Raw genomic sequence first — 22,839 nt, forward strand, 5'->3', positions numbered from 1 at the left:
TTGCTTCCTCTATCCTCAAAGTGTATTTCATTAGCAAGATTAAAAGGGCTTCTTACTGGGTACCTGGGGCTCAGTTGGTTAAGCGACTACTTCCCGCTCAGGTCATGGTCCCAGAGTCCCGGGATGGAGTCCCACATCATGCTGCCAGCTCCGTGGGGAGTCTGCTTCTCCCTCTGACCTTCTCCCTGCTCACCCTTTCTCTCTCTCTCTCAAATAAGTAAATAAAATCTTAAAATAAATAAATAAATAAATAAATAAAAGGGCCTCTTACTGTCCACCAAGCTCTGGGAAGTAGAAAGAAAAATAAGTAGCAAACCCAAGACTGAACTCAGCTCACAGGGGAAATTTAAATCATCTAATTTCCGGCAGTGATATTGCAACATCCTTACTAGATTTAAGGAGTTACTTAAAGGTAGGAAACAAGTCTTGTCTTTTAATAACAATACATAATAGGTTCTCAACCTCAATGTTGAAAGTTGCAGAATCGCTGTTTTGAGATATAATAATCAGGCATCATCTTTTTTTTTTTTTTTCTTTCTTTGGCTTGTGATTTAAACCAATTCACTGGTCTCTGGGCAGTATTGGTTATAGAGTTGTGGAACCTCTTAAATATATATTTACTTAACCTCACTGGATCTTGAAGCTTCATTAATGTTTAGAATCTATTCAGTTTCTTTTTTATGATTCCCTAATGAAAGATCTATTTGTAGTGCAGTCAGGAGATTTCACAGTGCAATCACATATATTGGTGCATTTTTTCCCAACACTACATTATTTATAAAAGTACAGTACAAATAGTACAATTTAAATGTACATATTGACAATTAGTTTCACTTTGCCAAAGTGAAAATTTTAACGAATGCTTAATTTCTTTAATGTCTTATAAACCAAATTCATTAAATGTTCACTTTTCTGTTCTTTCCTGTTTTCTTACCCATTGTGTGTTAGTCTTTCTAGCTGGTTTCTCTCCTCCAACTGGAAGATGAGAGAGATAGGTAGGGAGGGATTAGAACCACAAAATATTATTTCATACACAAGTATTTTCCTTGAAGTTTCTTTTGTAGTGACTGCCTCTGGTCCCAAGATGATGTATTAGCTTTTGCTATCAATTTGAGTTATAAGAGTATTTACAGTTTTTATTTTCCTCCAGTCTTTTAAAGATATTTTCTAGGGTCTTTATTCCACAAGCCATAGATGGACAACATCAGTGTCATCTGGGAACTTGTTGAAACTATGCTATGTGGAGTCCCATTACAGGCAGAGTTTTCATCTTATCAAGAACAAAAGGGATTCTTAAAAACATTAAAGTTTGAAAAGCACTGCTCTAACTCACTGGTTCGCAAACTTGGCTTCATATTGGAAACATCTGAGGGGTTTTCAAAAACACTGATTTTAGGTCTAATCCTCAGAATTCTGTTTAAATAGGGACATTGTTATTCAAGAAAAACCCACAGAAACCGCAGGTGATTTTTAGTATACAACAATGTTTGAGAACAACTGCTATCACATATATGTTATATTTACAGATATACAATGATACTATAAATAAACTTTCGGTCATATGTCTATGTTCTCCTCTCAGTACACTGGGAGATCAGCAGGTAGGTTATTAATATGCCCATCTTACAGCTGGAAACAATAAGATTCAGGATGAATAAGTGATACATGAGGGGTAATTATGATGGAATCTACAATGCACTCTTCTGATGCTTTTTCTATACCGTCACATTGTGTTTTAGATTAGTGAGACATAAAGTACTATTTTCAAAATCTAAACAATGTGTACTTCAGCTGTGATTGTTTCTGACCCTACCATCAAAAGCCAATTTTGTTAAAATAACTTGCTTTTTCTGCATAGGTTATTCTAGAAAGCTTGTTAAGTTGCAATAAAAGGAATACCAACATGATCTTATCATTATTTAAGCAGTTTACTTGTTATTTTTAAAATTGGAGATCAAAGTTATTGAAGTCCACTGGCCAAAACCCACTAGGAAAACCCAGCAAAAAAGTTTGATTTATTTCACTTGCATAGAGCACCTTCCAGATAAACCATGGGGGCGTGTTTGGGGAAGGAGGCTAGGAAGACTTGCTCAGGCTCGTGCTGGATGAGTCTCAGGAGAGATGAAGGAAGAAGGGACAAGTTATTGATTGGAAACTGTATGTTTTATTGAGGAGGTGGGAGGATTATGGGGGCTATTGTTGTCACTGGTAAAGAAGCATCAGCATCACGCATGTCAGTCAGAAGTTGTAGTAGTAGTCAATTGTAGTTGCAGAGTGGCCTTATCTCTATTGTATTCCAAATATGATCCTAACGTGGTCTTATCTGAGCCTTATTCATATTCTGTGACATGTCACAATCTGGCTACAAGGCTATTACCTTTTACTTTATAAAAGTTTTATTTCATATGCTGTTAAGTTCCGATAACTCTTGAAAATTCTAATAAGAAAAAGAAAAGGAATACAAATTCCCATGTCCTATTACTACTGAGGTCTGAAAATAGACATAGTAAGGATTTCCTTTGGAAGTAGGTTATAAAATATTATAAATCAAACAGATTAAGCATTTATAATCCATCAGCTTTTTAAAAAATTACCAACAGCTTTTTAAAAAGAGTGCATTTGGATAGTTGAGAAAGTTTTTTGCTGTTGTTTTGTTGGTATTTTGTTATTGTTGTTGTTCTGTTGATTAAATTCTAGGTGTATTTATGGTAAAATGTTATGGATAAGAGAATAAAAACAGAGTATTTAATTACCAACAAATTAAAGGAGGGAAGTGGAATTGGAAAACAAATATCTCTCTCAGTCAGTAAAAAAAAAAAGGAGATAGATTAAAAGGAGAGAAAAAAATAGAAAGCACCAAATAAAATGGTAGAAGTCAGTTCAAATATATTAATAATCATAATGAATTAAAATGGATTATGCCTGTCGATAAGGAAATAGATTATAATATAAAATTTTTAAAAATCCAATTCTCTTATATTTAAAAGACACTAGACTGTGGGAAGCTTGAAAGAAAAATGATGGAAACAGGCATAACTGCCAAGTACAAACCAAGAGAAACCTAAGTGATAAGATGGATTATACTTTATGATCAATAAAGAAAATGATTAGGTATAAAGTAAATTAGTATGAAATGCTGATATGAGGGGTTCAACTTACCAGGAAGTCATAATAATTATAAAATTACATATATATATATATGAGACATTATATATATTACATGTAATATATATAGCATATATAAAACATTATATATATAAGCATATAATATATATAGCATATATATAGCATTATATCTTTAGCATAAGAACTACATGGCACACTGATAGATCCACCATTATGATGGACATTTTCAATATATCTTTCTCAATTTTAAGACAAACTGGTGAAAAATTAGTAAGATACAGAAATTTGAATACACCTGTAACAAGCCTGATAAAGTAAATGTAAAGAACACTGCCTCTAACAACTAGAGAATTTTTTTTTTTAGGCACATATGGCACATTTATAAAGCATACCTAAAACTAGCTCATAAAACAATTATTAATAAATTTTAGAACATGTGTATTATTAGAACACATTTTATAATCACAATGCACTTAGAAATACCTTTTTATTTATTTATTTACTTAAAGATTATTTATTTATTTACTTAAAGATTATTTATTTTTAGAGCGAGAGAAAGCATGAGTAGGGGGATGGACAGTGGGAGAAGGAGAGAATCTCAAGCAGACTCTATGCTGAGCATGATTCTTGATGTGGGACTCGATCTCATGACACTGAGCTGAAATCAAGAGTCAGACACTTGACCAACTGAACCCCCAGGTGCCCATACCTTTTTAAAGATAAATTTAAAGAAATAACTAACACTAAAAGAAAATTTAAAACAAAAGCCCTCTAAAGGTTTTAATCTTGAGAAAAATTATAATGGAAATAAAAACTACAACTCAATTAAAATATTAAAAATACTATGTTATAGTCACATAATAGTATACCATAGAGTAATGAAATTGACAAATTATGGTGATATGGAACCATGTGGATGAATCTCACCAACATAAAACTGAGTAAAGAAGCCAAATATAGAAGTTTATACAATGTTTCCTTTTTCATAAAGATAAAAAAGGCAAAACTAATAGATGGTAACAGATATCAGAATCATACATTCTTTCATGAAAGGACAGTGACCTGGGGAGCATGTATTCTGAGGTCCTGACAGTGTACTGTAGTGTGATCTGGGTAGTGATCACATGGGGACAATACCTCTGCTACTACCACAACCCTGCAAAACTACTTTCACTTTGGAAATATCCTCCATGCAGACTTAAGGCTTGTGCATTTCTCTGTGTCCTTCCGTAGAGAACTTCCTTTAAAAAGGCAAACACATCTGTGTAAAATACTATAAATACTTATGTGCTAAAACTTCTCTCTTTAAATAAACAAGATAATGCTACACCCCAATTCAGAATAGCAGTTACCTCCGAGGAGCGGTGGGAGGTTGACGTGTGCCCGGAGAGGAATGAAGGACATCAGTAGAACTGGTGATGCTCCAGGCTGGGGTTGGCAAACTCTGTCAAGAGACAGATAGTAAATGTTCTTTGCTTTTGCAGGACATACAGTCACTGTTGCAACTATTCATCTGTGTTATTGTCACAGAGGTAGCCACAGACAACACATGAATAAATGGGCTTGACTGTATTTCAATAACTTTATTTACAAAAATAAATGGTGGACTGAATTTGGTCCACAGGGCGAAGTTTGCTGATACTTATTCTCATTCTTCACAGAAGATCAAATGGCCTTATTCGCAGTTCACATTGTTCTCTTTTTATGCTTTATAATTTATATCTGCTTTATTTATATTTATTTTTGCACATTTCAGAAAATATGCATCCACCAAACTCACATAGGATAGTATGAGGGCATTTAATGTGACAATGCTTTTTTTTTTTATGACAATGCTTTTAAGATGGAGTTGGTACTTAAGATTTCAGTTGTATATACTGTGCAAATATGGTAATGTCATAACCTCTTAGGTAATTGACCTTGAACAAGTTATCCAACCTCTGTTTCTTCACCTATAAAATGAAGATAAAAATTCCGTGTTTGTTGCTGCCACCACTGCCACTGCCATCAAGGCTTCTACTACTACTCTATTGCTACTATTAACCTCTAGGGCCCAGTTCTGTTTGGTAGAAAATAAGACAAAGTAAACTCTAAAGGTACTTCTAGCTCAGTGTCACAGACAGATAGGAATGGAGTTAGGATTCCCCTGTGTTTGTCCAGTTGAGGTGACCTGATATAATGGATAAATAAGAACAAGGATATTCAGCCTATGTGTGTGACTGAGTATTTTATAACGCCCTTGGGAATGCCTGAGGCAGTTTGGTTTCTTAAGTAGTTCAAACACATTCTTGCACCATTCATTTACACCGGATATGAAGAAGATATTTGCTGAGTCTGTGTACTGTTAGCCTCAACATCAGAATGTTGATAAATCCCTAATGAGTTAGGCTTTACTGTAGAAAAGATACTAAAAAGAGGTCAAGAGGGGGTGTGGGAGCAGGATAAATGAGGCTATGCAGCCAAGAATTTAGTGTTGCTGGAAAGTGCCACCATTGAGTGTATCGGCTCTCCTGGTAGACCTGGATTCTATCCTGATTCTGCCACTTCCTAACTAGGTCACTGATGGAGTTACTTAAAGTTAGAGCCTCAGTCTCTTAATCTGTAAAAAGGAAGTGATCATGAAAAGCACCTTTTAATGTTGAATGCATGTCAATCACTTTCCTTCATGCCTGCATTAGTAAGTGCTCAACAAAGGGTCTTAGTATCAATAAATATTAGACTGGGTGTTTCTTTTCAAACATGGAGGGCAGAGGAAAAATTTGAAAATCTCCAACGCTTTGAAAGAATGGTGTTTCCCCCACAAGGTTTTAAGAATCAAAGAAGTTCCCATGCATTTGTTCACGCTCTGTACCAAAAATCAGTCTAGGGATTTTATGTGTCTTATTCACTTAATCCTCACAAAATCCTGCTGAGGTGGACAGTACTATCCCCTTTTACAGAAAAATAAGGTCATGTTGAGAAAGGATGATAATTTATTCCAGGTCACATAACTAGGAGCTTAATAAAAGTCTCTGACTTTAAACCCAGTACTTTCATCAGCTCATCACGTTGTCTCTTTTTCACCAGATCCCTTTGTTCTGCAATGTTTTTAGGGGTTCAAATTGCATGCATATTTTTGCATCTGTCACTTGGGTATTGGCCTCCGACCTACTAGGCTCTCTTGTACCAGGGGTCTGAGGTTACCACCTTCCTCTCAGTCCAGAAGTTAACTTTTAAGAATAAGAAATCTCTTGGGATGCCTGGGTGGCTCAATTGGTTAAGCAGCTGCCTTCGGCTCAGGTCATGATCCCAGCGTCCTGGGATCGAGTCCCACATCGGTCTCCTTGCTTGGCAGCGAGCCTGCTTCTCCCTCTGCCTCTGCCTGCCACTCTGTCTGCCTGTGTTCACTCTTGCTTCTCTCTCTATGACAAATAAATAAATAAAATCTTTAAAAAAAAAAGTTTTAAGAAATCTCCCTGTTTCTAGTTCCCTCGTATGTGCAGATACCTCCTGGAGGAAAGAGTCATTTGTGTATTTATTCAGGATACACTTCTTAGTGCAACCGAAGACTGCATGTGTTATGCAAAATTGACTCCTCTTTTCCCAAGGGCCATTACAACTATATTTTTATATAAATCTAGCATGGAAACATTTTTGATATTTTGAATAATATGAATTATTATTATTAATTAAATTAATAATAAATTATAAATTATTATTATTATTAAACCAGATTTAAATGCACATACATTTTCATAATCTCATGCTTCCTCTCACCTGTAAATTTTGCATTTTCATCTTCATATGAGCTTTTGAGGTAAGTACCTCAAAATATTATTATTAGCCATTATTCATAATAATGAATGACAATTACCTATTACCAATTGAAGAATTATGTCAAATAACTTTATACTTAAAGGAGAATAAAATAACTGAAAATAGTGGGAAATATTTTGTCAACTATAGGAACTTGAGGTCCTGGTAGAAGAGCCCCAGTTTAAGAAGGGTAGACACAGCAGGGCACTACTTGCCCCCAGCAAACATCCCATCTCCTCAGAATAGACTTGGCTTTGAAGTGACCCTTATTCCAGCTAAGTAGAATCAAGAGAAAAATCACAATACTCTGTACATATAGGATCAACATGTTGTGCTGTTATCCTCTCCTCAGCACTCATGAGCTGTTTCTGTGACTGCAGGTTCATACCTTTCCACTGCACCATTTTGCTCAGTCCTACTTCTGACCCATATGTTTTGTGTGGCTGGAGTTACAGCACCTAACTTCAAGAGTTGAGAGAAACTAATTGGTCTGCAAAGATATCAGATCCACTGAGTGACTTTCATCTTCAACAACCTAATTAATGAATATTCCCTTCTCTACTGACTTGGTAAGTCATCTAGTGTATATGTGTGTGAAAAAAATTAAGAAGTTAAAATATGAATGCTTGTCAAGTTAGGAAACTATACTGACTGAGCAAGTATTCTGTGCCAAATGTTGCATGAGGTGAGATATATATACACACACATACATACATATGTATAATGTCATTTAGGTTTTTTAATTAAAGATTTTATTCATTTATTTATTTGAGAGAGAGAGGAACAGAGGGAGAGGGACAAGCCGATTCCATGTTGAGCATGGAGCTGGATTCCACGATCCTGAGATCATGACCTGAACTGAAATCAAAAGTCGGCTACTTAACCTAGTGAGCTACGCAGGCGCCCTAGTCATTTAGTTCTTAACACAACCCTTACAGCAGTGTTATTATTCCCATTTAAAGGCAAAGAACAGGATGCCTGGGTGGCTCAGTCGGTTAAGCAGCTCCCTTTGGCTCAGGTCATGATCCCAAGGTCCTGGGATCGAGTCCCGCTTCGAGCTCCCTGCTCAACAGAGAGCCTGCTTCTTCCTCTTCCTCCACCTGCTGCTCTGCCTACTTGTGCTTTCTAGCTCTATGTCAAATAAATAAATAAAATTAAAAAAAAATAAAGGCAAAGAACAGACACAGGGTGACTTCTTCCAAGGTCTTGAAGTCTCAGAAACCAGATTTAAATGCACATACATTTTCATAATCTCGTGCTTCCTCTCCCCTATAAATTTTGCATTTTCATCTTCATATGAGCTTTTGAGATAAGTACTAGTATTATTTCCATTTTACCAATGAGGATACTGATGCTGAAAAAGCTTAAGTAAATTGTTCAAGATGACAGTTTGTATATACAAAAAATAGTATTCTCATTCATGTATGTCTGAGTGCAACAAATTATAAACATTAGCAGTGGCACTTAGATTTTAGTGTTTGTTTTTTTAATAAAATACTATGTCCAACTAAGCCAGCTGACCATTGGCTTGCAAATTTCAGAAAGAAAGAGTGGGACTGAATCAAATTGGAATTATTCTGCATGGATGGAGAAGACGGTAGTCTGAAAAGTCTGCTTTGATTAGCCACTCAGCAAAATCCTTTTTCTTATTTTGCCTAATCAAGGAGTCACTGACTTCTTCACAGCTTGGGTAAGAACTACTGTGTTTTAATTGAGCAGTGGAAGGAAACTGCAAAGAAAAAACACAGCAGAAAGTGTTTTGCTTGCTAACTCATTACTACTTCTCATAAAGCAGAGTGATGCCTGGGGTGTGGAGAACAGGGCCCTGGGAAGGGACTATGAAATCTGATGGTAAATTCTCAGGTTGAGCAGAGATTTGAGGGGGTAAATCCAATTCTGCTCAACTGCTCACCTGCTGAATGACCAGCCAGGGTGTGGGGTGGGGAGGGGTGTTAGTTAAGCTCCTGGGATGTTGAAAAGATTAAATAAGTTTATGCAGGTGATGTATTTGGCATAGATCCTGGTACATAGTAATAAGAATACCATAATTGTCCATTATTATCATAGCGTCAGCTAGAGCAGAGGCTTAATATCAGTCCAGACTAGAGTCTATCTTGGTTCATTCATGGGCTTATCCTTTCTTGTTTCTGAAAAGCAGAGGGGGTGGTGAGGGGCATGATGAGGGCACACAGGATCCTCTTGAGATGCTGCCTGCAGCTTTTCAGAGTAGTTGCTCTGCAGACCAGGTGTTCCAGTCACCAAATCTTTTGCAGGTACTTAGCAAATCAAAGCTGACAGCAGGAGGCTGTCAGCCTGACATATGATAAACACACTCTGTAATTTAGCACTTTAACACAAGGAATGTGCTCGCAGGATGAGTTAATTGCCAAGCTATTAACAACTGAGCACCCTGGAAGCCAGCTGAGAAAGGTCTAAGAAACTTGGGGGTAGTGCAAGGTTTCTAAGCCTGAAGAGAAAGTTGGGTGGGTATGGCCAGTGAAGGGTTTGGCTGGTGGTAATACAAACTATATCAACTCCCAACAATATGATTATCTACATGCAAATTAAAAAAAAACCCAAAACCAAAAAAACACAAAAAACCTAACCAAAAGAATAGGAATCAGAAAGAGCCCTAGAAATAAGGCAATAAAAGGCATTCATTTTACAGGTAGAGAGTGAGACCAGGGGAGACGCAGGGTTTGAGGGGCCAGGAATGGCCTGAAAGCTAGAGAGTCAGAGACAAAGCTGGCTGATCTTTTGGGTCTGAATTCAGTTTTCATGCAATCATATGGTTGTTTTCTATGCAATTAGATTTTTATGCTGTGTTTTTTTTTCTTGCTATTAAAATTTTCTTCTGGAATGGACAATGGGCAGCATAGTGTAGACTCTGGCATATCTTGGCCTGGCCATTACTAGTTCTGTCATCTCGGGCAAATTATTTAGTCTTTCTTGTGCTTCATTTTCTTCAACTCTAAAATGGGTTAATATTAGTACCCATTCCAAAGGATTATTATGACAATTAAATGAGATAATACATGTTAAAGGTTTGAGTTCGTGAAGGTGTGAGTAAACTTCATCTAATGCTATTATTATTGGTCCCAGATTATTGGTTTAATTTCTTGGTGATGGGTTTGGCTGGGATTTTTGTAGTGACTGAGGACATGGCAGAGACACCAGCTTTCTGATAATTTCCACCAAAGTCCTCTCTTGTAATTCTCAAATTCATATTGAGGAATAAAGCTATCAAGAGAAAAAATGCCCTGGACCAGTATTGCAGAATTTGGTTTTGGTCTCAGCTGTGGGTTAATTATTGGGTCTACAATGGACTATCCACTTGATTCCTTTGAGTCTTTTTATCTGTAAAGGGGATAAGAATGTTGATCCCATTGTGTTATTGTAAGAATCAAAATAATATAATACATGTTAAAGTATTTTGTGTGAAATCTGTATAAACAAAATATAAGCTTTGTATTTTTTAACCCCAAACTTCTGATACTTCCTTTTCTCTCAGATCCCTGTTTGTTCTACCACTAAGTCCTACCAATTCTACCTTTAAAACAGATCTCAAATCCAACCAGTTATCTACCTCCACAGCTACCACCTTAATCCAAGTCCTTGTCATTTTTCAAATGGTCATTTTCAATAGCCTCCTAATCCATCCCCCTGTGTTCAGTTTTTCTCTTCCAACTCAGTCTCCAAAAAGCAAACTGGCACTTCACTGTGTCACCTGGCCTCCTACACTAGTCTCCTTTTATGACACACTCTTCACTTAGGCTTGCATGTTTTCAAATACTTGATGAAAACATCTTTCTGTATGAGAAAAAGTCCATCTTCCATCTCTTGCATTTCCTTTACTGCTCACACAAAACACTTCTGGTCACCAAATACATAGGTGGGTCCCCCACCCACATACCACATAGTGCTTCCTGACTACAGCTAGGTGTCCTACAATTTAACTCAGGGCTGACACTATTTACCTGGAGGTAGCATCAGTTCCCCACAATCTCAGGACTCATTCCCAACAGACCTTCCCCAACCTCCTTCCGATGCCCAGCACGGGCCCAGTTTATCACCTGTCCTTCTGACCAACCAGCCTTAGATTAAAGGTTCCACAATATTCTGGGAAACATTACACTTACTTGATTACTGGTTTGTTATGAAAGTATATACTCAAAGATAGCCAGGTGGAAGAGATGCATAAGGCAAAATATGAGAAAGGACATGGACCATCTATGCCTCTCTGAATGCACCACTCTCCCCAGACATCATGGTTCACCAACCTGGAATTTCTCCCAGCCTCTCCTTTTGAGTCTTTATCGAGGCTTCATTACACAGGCATGATTGATTAACTTGTTAGGCATACATGCCTGAACTCAATTGCCAGTTGTCTCCCCTCCCTGGAGGTCAAGAGGTAGGGTTGAAAGTTGCAACCTCTAATCATTTGTTGGTTATCCAGCACCCATCCTTAGGTGCCTTCTATAAATCACTTCATTAACACAACAAAAAAATACTTTGACCACTCCCACCATAGGAAATCCAAGGGTTTTGGTAGCTCTGTGCCAGAAACAGGAAGATAAAATAAATGCATATATATTCATGTGCATATGCATATGCATATATAAGATATATATATATATATATATATATATATATATATATATATATATATGTATCTCACTACAAATCATAATGTCATACTTTCCCACTTCACAATATTACATACAATGTTTCTTCCCTTTGAAATGATCTTGTTTCCATTCTTTTCTGGAATAATTTCTTATTTTTGAGGTCTCAATTTAATTGTTGCCTTAGGGAGGATTGACATGACCCTGAAATCTGAATTAATTGCCTTTAAGGGGCGCCTGGGTGGCTCAGTGGGTTAAAGCCTCTGCCTTCAGTCAGGTAAGGATCCCAGAGTCCTGGGATCCAGCCAGGGTCAGGCTCTCTGCTCAGCAGGGAACCTGCTTCCCCGCCCTGCCTCTCTGCCTATTTGTGGCCTCTGTCAAAATAAATAAATAAATAATCTTTATTAAAAAAAAAAATCAACTGCCTTTTTTTTTTAACCTTATGCACTTTTTACCTCATTCTTTTCCTTTGTAGCACTTACCTTTTAAATTGTATGCTGATTTTTTTTAATGTAATGTAATTTTTTAATGTAATTCTCCCACTCAATTTTAAGCTCTATAATGGCAAGGACCATATATGTATTACACATGTTTGTATCACTTGAAGCTAGTACAGTATCTGGTATTAAGTTAAGGACTCACTGTGATTTTCAAGATGGAGAGCTGGTGAAGGAATAAGAGGAAGGTTGTCGAGAAATTTCCCATCTCAAATTCATCCTCAAAATTCTATTTCTAAGCAGGATAAAGTAAGTACTAAGAAGCTCTTGCTTCTACCTAGCAACCACATATAACAGAATCAAAATTTAGAAATATTGGAAAAAAATACATTTAAAAGTATGGTAGCATGGATAGATAATTAATATTCTCGAGAGGAAACAGACCCTTCTAGGTGGGCTTTTTCTAGAGACATTTGCCAAATCTGAGAGTAGGGTGTCAGTCTGGCTTGCTATTGCCAACAGGACACATCTAGGAGAAAGAGAAACCCATGGAGTTTCAGAAGGTTATGGTAGCTGCTGTGGCAATGTGAAATCTAGAACACTTCTCTAATTCCATGCTTGGTATTGACACTAGCATAGTTCTGTATCCACGCACCTCCCCCCTCCAGCTTTATTGAGGAATAGTGAACAAATAAAAAAATTTTTTTTGAGATTTCATTTATTTATTTGAAAGAGAGAGTGCTAGTGCATGAGCAGGGGGAGGGGGAGACAGAGAGGGAGATCATCTCAAGCAGACTCTCCCCTGTGCACCAAGCCCAACACGGGCTCAATCCCACAATCCTGAGATCAAGAACTGAGCTGAAATCAAGAGTTGGATGCTTAACCAACTAAGCCACCCAGGTGCCCATGAACAAATAAAAATTTTATATATTTAAAGGGTGCAAAGTAATGTTTTGATATACTTTTATGCTATGAAATGACTGCCACAATCAGGCTAATTAACATACTCATCACCTCACAAAGTTAGTTTCTTTCTCCCCCCCCCCTTTTTTTTTGGTGGTGAGAATAGTTGAGATCTACTTTTCTAGAAAATTTCAATACAGTAATATTAACTATACTCACCATGCTTTACTCGAATCTCTATGTTTTATTAATATAATAACCAAAAGTTTGTACCATTTGAACAACATCTTTCCAACCCTCCTTCTGCCCCCACTCACTGGTAACCACTATTCTAATCTCTGTTACTATTACTTTGACATTTGTAGATTCCACATATAGAAGAAATCATGCAGTGTTTATCTTTCTGTGTCTGGCTTAGTTCACTAAGCATAATGTCCTCTGGGTTAATCCAAGTTGTTACAAATAGAAGGATTTCCTCCTTTTTTAAAAGGCTGGATAATATTCCAGTGTGTGTATGTATTTTATATTTTCTTTACCCATTCATACAACCATGGACACTTAGGGTGTTTTCAGATCTTGGCTATTATGAATAATGATTTGATGAACATAGAAATGCAGATATCTCTTCAATATACTGATTTCATTTTTCCAGGATATATACCCAAAAGTGGGATTGCTGGATTATATGATACTTTGATTTCTTTTTTAAAGATTTATTTATCGGGCACCTAGGTGGCTCAGTCATTAAGCATTTGCCTTTGGCTCAGGTCATGATCCCAGGGTCCTGGGATCAGGCCCCACATCAGGCTCCCTGCTCAGTGGGAAGCTTGCTTCTCCCACTCCCACTCTCCCTGCTTGTGTTCCCTCTCTCGCTGTCTCTCTATCTGTGAAATAAATAAAAATCTTTAAAGATTTATTTATTTATTTTAGGAAGAGGGGGGAGGGGTAAAGGAAGAGAGAGAGATAATCTCAAGCAGACTCCTTGCTGAGCAAGGCGCCTGACGTGGGACTCAGTCTCACAAACCTGAGGTCATGATCTGAACCAAAAGCAATAGTTGGAAGCTTAACAAACTGAGCCACCCAGGCACCCTGATACTTTGATTTTTAATTCTTTGAGGACACTTCTGGGTGTACCAATTTACATTTTGGGTGTGCCAATTTACATTTCCACCAACTATAAATATGGTTCCATTTTCTCCACATCCTCAACATTTGTTATCTCTTTTTGAGGATAGCCGTTCTCACAAATATGAGCTTATATTTGTTTCACTGTGGTTTTGATTTGTATTTCCCTGATGATTAGCAATATTGGGCATCTTTTTCCATGTATCTGTTAGCCATTTGTATGCCTTCTTTGGAAAAATTTCTATTTTCTGCCTATTTTTAAATTGGACTTCATATTTATTTTATTTTTTTGGTATAGAGTTTTATGAATACTTTATATATTTTAAACATTAACCTTTCTTCAGATATATGATTTGAAAATAGTTTTTCCCACTTCATAGATCGCCTTTTTATTTTGTTGATTTTTTTTTTTTTTTTTTTACTGTGCAGAGCTTTTTAGTTTAATACAGTCAGACTTAATTAATATTTACTTTTGTTGATTGTACTTTTGGTGTCAGATCCAGAAAATCGTTACCAAGATCAGTGTCAAGGAGCCTTTTCACTATGTTTTCTTCTAGGAGGTTTCCGATTTCAGATTTTATGTTTCTCTGTAAAGCACTTTGGGTTAATTTCTGGGAGTGGTATAAGATGGGGGTCCAGATTTTTTTGCATGTGGATATTCAGTTGTCCCAATTCCATTTAAGAGATTATTCTTTCCCCATTGTGTATTATTAGTGCCCTTGGAAAAGATTAGTTGACGATATATGCATGGCTTATTTGGAGGCTCCATTCTGTTCCATTGGTCAGTGTGTATATTTTCATACCAGTACCATATTGTTTTGTTTTGTTTTGTTTTGTTTTAGAAAGAGAGAGAGCCCAAGCGGTGGGAGGGGAGGAGCAGAGAGAGAGAGAGGGAGAGAATCTTAAGCAGCCTCCACACTCAGTGTAGGTTCCATCATGGGTTCAATCTCATGACTCTGATATCATTACCTGATACAAAATCAAGAGTTAAGGGGCGCCTGGGTGGTTCCGTTGTTAAGTGTCTGCCTTCCGCTCAGGTCATGATCCCAGGATCCAGGGATCAAGCCCAGCATCGGGCTCCCTGCTCAACCGGAAGCCTGCTTCTTCCTCTCCAACTCCCCCTACTTGTATCCCCTCTTTCACTGTGTCTTTTTCTGTCAAATGAATAAATAAAATCTTAAAAAAAAAAAAAACCAAAAAACAAAATCAAGAGTTAGAAGCCTACCTTGCTGAGCCACCCAAGTACCTCAGAACCATTGTGTTTTGTTTACTATAGCTTCAAAATATGCTTTGAAATCAGGAAGTGTGATGTTTTGTTCTTTGTTCTTTGCTAAATATTGCTTTACCTACTCAAGGTTGTTTGCAGTTCCATACAGATTTCAGAATTGTCTGTTCTATTGCTGTGAAAAATACCATAGGAATTTTGATAGGAATTGCGGTGAATCTGTAGATTGCTTTTAGGTAGTATGCACATTTTAACAGTATTAAATATTTTAACCCACAAACATAGGATATATTTCCATTTATGTCCATTTATGTAAAATATTATATTTTACAATTTTCAGTATATGGATCTTTCACCTTTTTGGTTAAATTTATTTATGTTTTATTCTATTTGATATTACTATAAATGGGATTGTTTTCTTTTTTTTTTTTTTTTTTTAAAGATTTTATTTATTTATTTGACAGAGAGAGATCACAAGTAGATGGAGAGGCAGGCAGAGAGAGAGAGAGGGAAGCAGGATCTCCGCTGAGCAGAGAGCCCGATGTGGGACTCGATCCCAGGACCCTGAGATCATGACCTGAGCCGAAGGCAGCGGCTTAACACACTGAGCCACCCAGGCGCCCTGGGATTGTTTTCTTAATTTATTTTTTGATAACTCACTGGTTGGTGTATAGAAATACCACTGATTTTTATATGTTAATTTTGTATCCCACAACTGTGCTGAATTTGTATATTAGTTCTGTCAGTTTTTTGAAGGAGTCTTTAGGTATTTCTTTTTTTTTTTTTTTAAGATTTTATTTATTTATTTGACAGAGAGAAATCACAAGTAAGCAGAGAGGCAGGCAGAGAGAGAGGAGGAAGCAGGCTCCCTGCTGAGCAGAAAGCCCGATGCGGGGCTTGAACCCAGGACCTGGGATCATGACCTGAGCCGAAGGCAGCGGCTTAACCCACTGAGCCACCCAGGCGCCCCTAGGTATTTCTATATATAAAATTATATCATCTACAATTTTATTTCTTCCTTTCCTCTGGATGCCTTTTATTTCTTTTTCTTGCCTTTTTGCTCTGGTGAGGACTTCCAGATCTATGTTGAATATGAGTGGTAAGAGTGGGCACACTTATCTTTTTCCTGAACTTACAGGAAAAGCTTTCAATCATTCACCATTGAGTATAATGTTATCTGTAGGCTTATCATATATTGTCTATATTATGTTGAGGTAACTGTCTTCTATATCCAATTTTTCAAAGAGTTTTAAATCATGTTGAATTTTGTCAGTTTTTTTTTGAATCTATAGAGATAATCATGTGATTTTTATCTTTCTATTAATGTGGCATATCATATTTATTGATTTGTGTATATTGAATAATGCTTCCTTCCCAGGGACGAGTCCCTCTTGATCATGGTTTAAGATCATTTTAATGTGCTGTTGAATTCAGTTTGCTATTATTTTGTTAAGGATTTTTGCATCCAGGATCATCAGAAATATGAGGTGCAATTTTCTTTTTTTCTTTCTATAGTGTCCTTGCCTCACTTAAGGTAATGTGGTCTCCTAAAATAAGTTTGGAAGAATACCTTTCTCTTTCATTTTTTGGAAGAATTTGAAAAGGATTGGTGTTAATTCTATTTTAAATGTTTGTTAGAATTCACCAGTGAAATCATCTGGTCCTGGGATTTTCCTTTCTAGCACTTTTTTTCTTTCTTCCTTTAAAAAAAAAAATTACTGATTCGGGGGTGCCTGGGTGGCTTAGTGGGTTTAAGCCTCTGCCTTTGGCTCAGGTCATGATCTCAAGGTCCTGGGATCGGATTGAGCCCAGTATCAGGTTCTCTGCTCAGCAGGGAGCCTGCTTCCCTCTGTCTCTCTCTGCCTGCCTCTCTGCATATTTGCAATCTCTGTCAAATAAATAAATAAAAAATCTTTTAAAAAATTACTGATTCAATCATACTACTTGTTATCGGTCTGTTTAGATCTTCTTTTTCTTTGTGATTCAGACTTGGTAGGTTATTTGTTTCCAGATATTTATCCATTTTATCTAGATTATCCAATTTGTTGGTCTATAATTGTTCATAGCAACCTCATGATTTTTAGTATGCCTACAGTATTAGTGGTAATGTCTCCTCTTCCATTTCTGATTTTATTTGAATTTTCCCTTGTATTTTTCTTGGTTAGTCTACCTAAAGAGTTGTCAATTTTGTTTGTATTTTAAAAATCCAGCTTAGTTTGATCTTCTATATTGTTTTCCTGATATCTGTTTTCTTTATTTAAATTCTTAACTTTGTTATTTCCTTCCTTCTGCTAACTTTGAGGTTAGTTTGTTCTTTTTCTAGTTCTTTAAGGTCTTCATTTGAGATAGGTTGTTTACTTGAGATATTTCTTTTTTCTTCAAATAAGTAGTTACCACTATAAACTTTCCTCTTAGAAATGCTTTGTTGCATCCCATAAGAGGTTCAGGAAAACAAAGTCTTATTGCATCTCTTATACTGTGTTTTCATTTTCATTTGTCTCAAGATATTTTAAATTTTCTATTTCTTTTTTGACTGAGTATTTAGCAGTGTGATGTTTAATTTCCATCTATTTGTGACTTAGAAGAAGAAAAACCTTCTAATACTGATTTCTAGTTTTATATTATTGTGGTTGGAAAAGATACTTGATACAATTTTAATCTTCTTTAATTTGTTAATACTTGTTTTGTTACCTAACAAATGATCTATTCCTTAGAATGTTCCACATGCACTTAGAAAGAATGTGTATTCTGCCACTTAGATGGACTCTTCTGTGTGTCTATTAGGTTCTTTTGGTCTAAAATTTAGTTCAAATCCAATAATTCCTTATTAATTTTGTCTACATAATTTATCCACTGTTGAAATTGATATATTAAAATTCTCTAATATTACTGTATTTTGTCGATTTCTCCCTTTAGATTTGTTAATATTGGTTTTCTATATTTAGGTACTCTAATATTGGGTTCATTCATACTTACAATCTTTTTATCTTCTTGATGATTTTTCATCCCTTCGCTCATCCTATATGTGTTGTTAAATCTGAAGTGAGTCTTGTATAGGCAACATGTAGTGGAGTCTTGCTTTTCATACATTTAAACATTGTATGTTTTTTGATTGGAGAATTTAATTCATTTACATTTAAAGGAATTGCTAATAGGTAAGTCCTTATTGACATTTTGTTAATTATTTCTGCCATTTTGTAGTTCTTTTATTTATTCTCTCTCTATTGTCTTCTTGTGTGCTGTAACTGTCCCTAAGAACAATGTACTGACCAAACATGCTTAAACACGTACCAGCAACAGGCCTCTGGAGGAGAGGATGTTATACATCATTGAAGCCCAGCAGCTGAGAAGGCCTGGCCAGCTCAGGGTGGAATACCACCTGCTTCTTTTTTCTGTTATCTCCCCTTCTCCAGAGATCACCTGTAGTTAATTAGGTGATTCCTTTAAATGTGTTTACTCAACCACAAATCCTATATTACTTGATCAGACATATCTTGTTTATCTATAATCTCCTTCAACTCCTTTGTTGACTGTTTTTTGTATCTAATAAATCCAGACTGAGTTGTTCTGAGCAGTGGTCTTCTCAACTGCCAACCCCTGCTCCCATTCTCTTGAAGCTGACTTGTTTGTGCCTCATTCTCCTGTGCGTCTATTGGTAAGTGGCAAGTGGCAAGTGGTCGTTGAAAAATGGCAGTGTGCTTTGATGACTTTCTATAATGATATGCTTTAATTTCTCTCTCTTTTGCTTTTGTATATTCAATAGGATATTTGTAGTAGAAATAAAATACATAAAAAAATAGCTCAGAGGTTTGAAAGGGTTAAAAAAACTGTGATAAGGTTCCTACAATACTTGAGAAGTACCAACAATTTAAGGTAGAATATTTAAGTTCAGGATACCTATTGTAATCTCCAGGGTGACCACTAAAATAATAAGGCAAAACAGTTTACCCAAGAAGTTAATGGAAGAAATAAAATCATGTGAAATGTTAAAATAATATGGAATAATAAAAACACTTCATAAAAAAAGAATGTAGAACAGAAGGAATAAAAAAATAAGAAACCTGGAACAGAAAAAAATGAATAAAAGAAAATGAATACCAAGATAGTAGGCTTAAATCAAATTATACTAATAATTATATTATATGTGATTGGACTTAGCAGTCCAAGTAAACGACAAAGGTTGTTGACTTACTAAGACAAACAAACAATGAAAAACAAACCAACAAGTATATCTGCTTATAAGAGCCATATTGTAAAAATAAGGTCTTTGAATGCTTGGCATTAAATATGTGAGAAGATATACCTCTTTTAGTATGTGATAAAAAAAAACCAGACAAAAAAAGCAGAATATAGAATTAATGTTTACAAAAACATAACACTCAGCAAGTACAGAATACAAGTTATTTTTTAGTGCATATGGACTACTTACTAAAATAGACATTTGTCTAAGCCAAAAACAATACATTTCAAAATATTGAAATTGTAGAGTATATGTTCTCTTACCACAGTAGAATTATAGAAGTCAACAACAGAAAGATAATTAGATTATTCCCAAATGTCCAGATATTAAGTAGCATACTACTTAATAGCCTATTGGTCAAAGAAGCCACATGAAAATTAGAAAATATTTTGAAATTGAGTGAAATAGAAAAAATGACATAAATTCATTTAAAATTACTTTATGGCCAGGGCCCTTGAAGTTGAAGATTTTAGAAGTAAAATAAAATTGAAAAATCTTATGGTCAGATGGCATATTTATTTGTTAGAGCTGCCATAAAAAAGTACCAAAGACTGGGTGGCTTAAACAACAGAAACTTATTTTCTCACAGTTCTGGAGGCTAGAAGTCCAAGATCAAGGTTTCAGCAATTTTGGTTCTTTTGAGGCCTCTCTCTCTGGCTTGCAGATGGCGCTTTTTTGCTATGGCTCCACATGGTCTTTCATCTATGCACACACACACCCTTGATGTCTTTTCTTATAGGGACATCTCATATTGGATGAGGGCCCAATCATACAACCTCAGTTAACCTTAATTGCCACCTCTTTAAAGTCCTGGTCTCTAAATATAGGCACACTGGAGGCTAATACTTAAACATATGTCCTTTGACAGGGGAGATAATTTAGTCCATAAAAGATGAAAACAGCTTGGCCGGGCTTCTCTACATCATTAAGGCTGGAAAAAGAGAAGAGGCAGAGATGAAGATAAAAGGGAAACACTTGGGGCGCCTGGGTGGCTCAGTGAGTTAAAGCCTCTGCCTTCGGCTCAGGTCATGATCCCAGTGTCCTAGGATCGAGTCCTGCATAGGGCTCTCTGTTTAGCGGGGAGCCTGCTTCCTCCTCTCTCTCTCTGCCTGCCTCTCTGCCTACTTGTGATCTCTGTCAAATAAATAAAATCTTTAAAAAAAAAAATAAAAGGGAAACACTTTTTAGAAAAATAGAGGTTCAGGAAAGCAAAACCTTTAATAAATGAGCTATTTTCTGCAGTCAAAAGGCTACAAAGAATGACAACTATAATATCACTAGCCATTAACACTTGTTACCTGCTTATTGTGAGAATTTTCTTGATGATTAAATAAAATAATCTATAATACTCCAACAAAATTCAGAACATATACCAAGCATTCAATAAATGCCACACGTTTGTTATTATTTCTGAGCTTTGTTCTTGCCAGTGGAAGAAAGGGGCATGCAGTGTCTCAGGAGTTGAATTGTGTTTAAAATGTAGCTATTAAAATGTATGGGGCAGTGTTATCAAGTTTTTTCCAAGAAGCGTAATGGCAAATGGAGGTTAAAAGAAGTCTGCTGATGTATAATAGAAAATATTGGTTGTCATGGTGAATCAAACCTTGAAGTACGCAGAACATGTTTCATTTTATTTTAATTCTTATCCAAATGTCTATAAAAGTATTCTCTCATTTGGAAAAGAATACAAGTAAGCAACAAAAAATTGATTTCTCACGAAGAGGATATTTGGTAAATATAATGTAAATATGTATAAGCAGGAGAGCAAAAATGATTTTGTTTTATTTTAGTTGAGAGTAAAAGGAGACAGGATAGAATTATACGATGGACAAGTTTCTGTATTTTGTCCTCCAAAGTCTCCACCACCTTTTTCATTTCAAGGGAAAGCCTGTGATACAGTTAACAACAAGCACCCTTTATTGAACACTTACTGTATGCCACTGTAATGAAGTGCCACAGCTCTGCTGAGTACAGACCTGGAGTTTTCAGAACTGTCACTTTGTCCTCTGCAGGAGGAGGCCAGCTTGGGTACCCCACCCTTAACCCTCCCATCCATTCCTCTTTCCCTGCCCTCTAGTGCCATTCCCATTATTCAAACCTCTAGATCCAATCTCATGACTTCAGTAAAAACATCATAAGTAATGTCCCTATTTCTGGTCAGTCCCCAATCAAAGTTATCCTCCATATACACTGCTGCCATACTTTGGTTTTCTGAAACACAGTCTGGAATTTGTTACTTCTTTGCTAAAACTGCAACAACAAAATCATGCCTCTGGATCATATTCAGAATGAAATCTTAATTCACCCTAAGCTGCCTTTCCTACCTTCCCTTCCAATTTACTCTCACAGTTATTGGTGTCCAGCCATTGGAGATCACTACCTTACATTACGTAAGTATGTCCTATAATTCCTCACATCCATGCCTTGGCTTATGCTGCTCTTTGGACTATCCTCCCATATGATATATCCCCATCTATCAAAATTCCTCTATATACTTTGAGGCCAATATCAGTGCAGCTCCTCTTTCCAGAAATGTGAAAAACTTTCCAGGGATGCAGAGTTCCATTTCTTCCAGAGCACTCTTTGTTTTTACTGTCACATTTGACATGGCTACCTTATTGGTTTCCCAGAAGGTGAGCAGTTTAAAGACACTGACCATGGACTATTTCTGTTTCCACTGCTTTATAGTAGCCTCTCCTCAAAAAGTGTTTGCTTTGGTTGAAGAGATAATTCTGTGATACACGTACTTCACAGTCATAATATTTACTAAATATGACTACTACAGATTTGGGCAGAAAGGTTCGCTATGACCCTGCAATTGCACTACTGGGTATTTACCCCAAAGATACAGATGCAGTGAAAAGAAGGGCCATCTGTACCCCACTGTTTATAGCAGCGATGGCCACGGTCGCCAAACTGTGGAAAGAACCAAGATGCCCTTCAATGGACGAATGGATAAGGAAGATGTGGTCCATATACACTATGGAGTATTACGCCTCCATCAGAAAGGATGAATATCCAACTTTTGTAGCAACATGGACGGGACTGGAAGAGATTATGCTGAGTGAAATAAGTCAAGCAGAGAGAGTCAATTATCATATGGTTTCACTTATTTGCGGAGCATAACAAATAACATGGAGGACAAGGGGAGTTAGAGAGGAGAGGGGAGTTGAGGGAAATTGGAAGGGGAGGTGAACCATGAGAGACTATGGACTCTGAAAAACAATCTGAGGTGTTTGAAAGGGCGAGGGGTGGGAGGTTGGGGGAACCAGGTGTTGGGTATTGGAGAGGGCACAGATTGCATGGAGCACTGGGTGTGGTGCAAAAACAATGAATACTGTTACGCTGAAAAGAAATAAAAAA

At 36.5% G+C, this 22,839-nt stretch overlaps 1 long non-coding RNA gene across 1 annotated transcript in view; it reads left to right on the forward strand.

Annotated features, from left to right (window-relative positions):
* The window catches only part of LOC125100908 (uncharacterized), a 53,926-nt gene extending 45,257 nt beyond the window's left edge, over nucleotides 1-8,669 (forward strand). Inside the window, exons 2-3 of the long non-coding RNA XR_007127691.1 lie at nucleotides 7,302-7,490; nucleotides 8,463-8,669. This is a non-coding gene — a long non-coding RNA (uncharacterized LOC125100908). The remainder of the gene's footprint in view (nucleotides 1-7,301; nucleotides 7,491-8,462) is intronic.
* Nucleotides 8,670-22,839: the final 14,170 nt, after the last annotated feature.

This window comes from Lutra lutra, chromosome 5 (genome assembly GCF_902655055.1).
Source record: "Lutra lutra chromosome 5, mLutLut1.2, whole genome shotgun sequence".
NCBI classification, from domain to species: domain Eukaryota; kingdom Metazoa; phylum Chordata; class Mammalia; order Carnivora; family Mustelidae; genus Lutra; species Lutra lutra.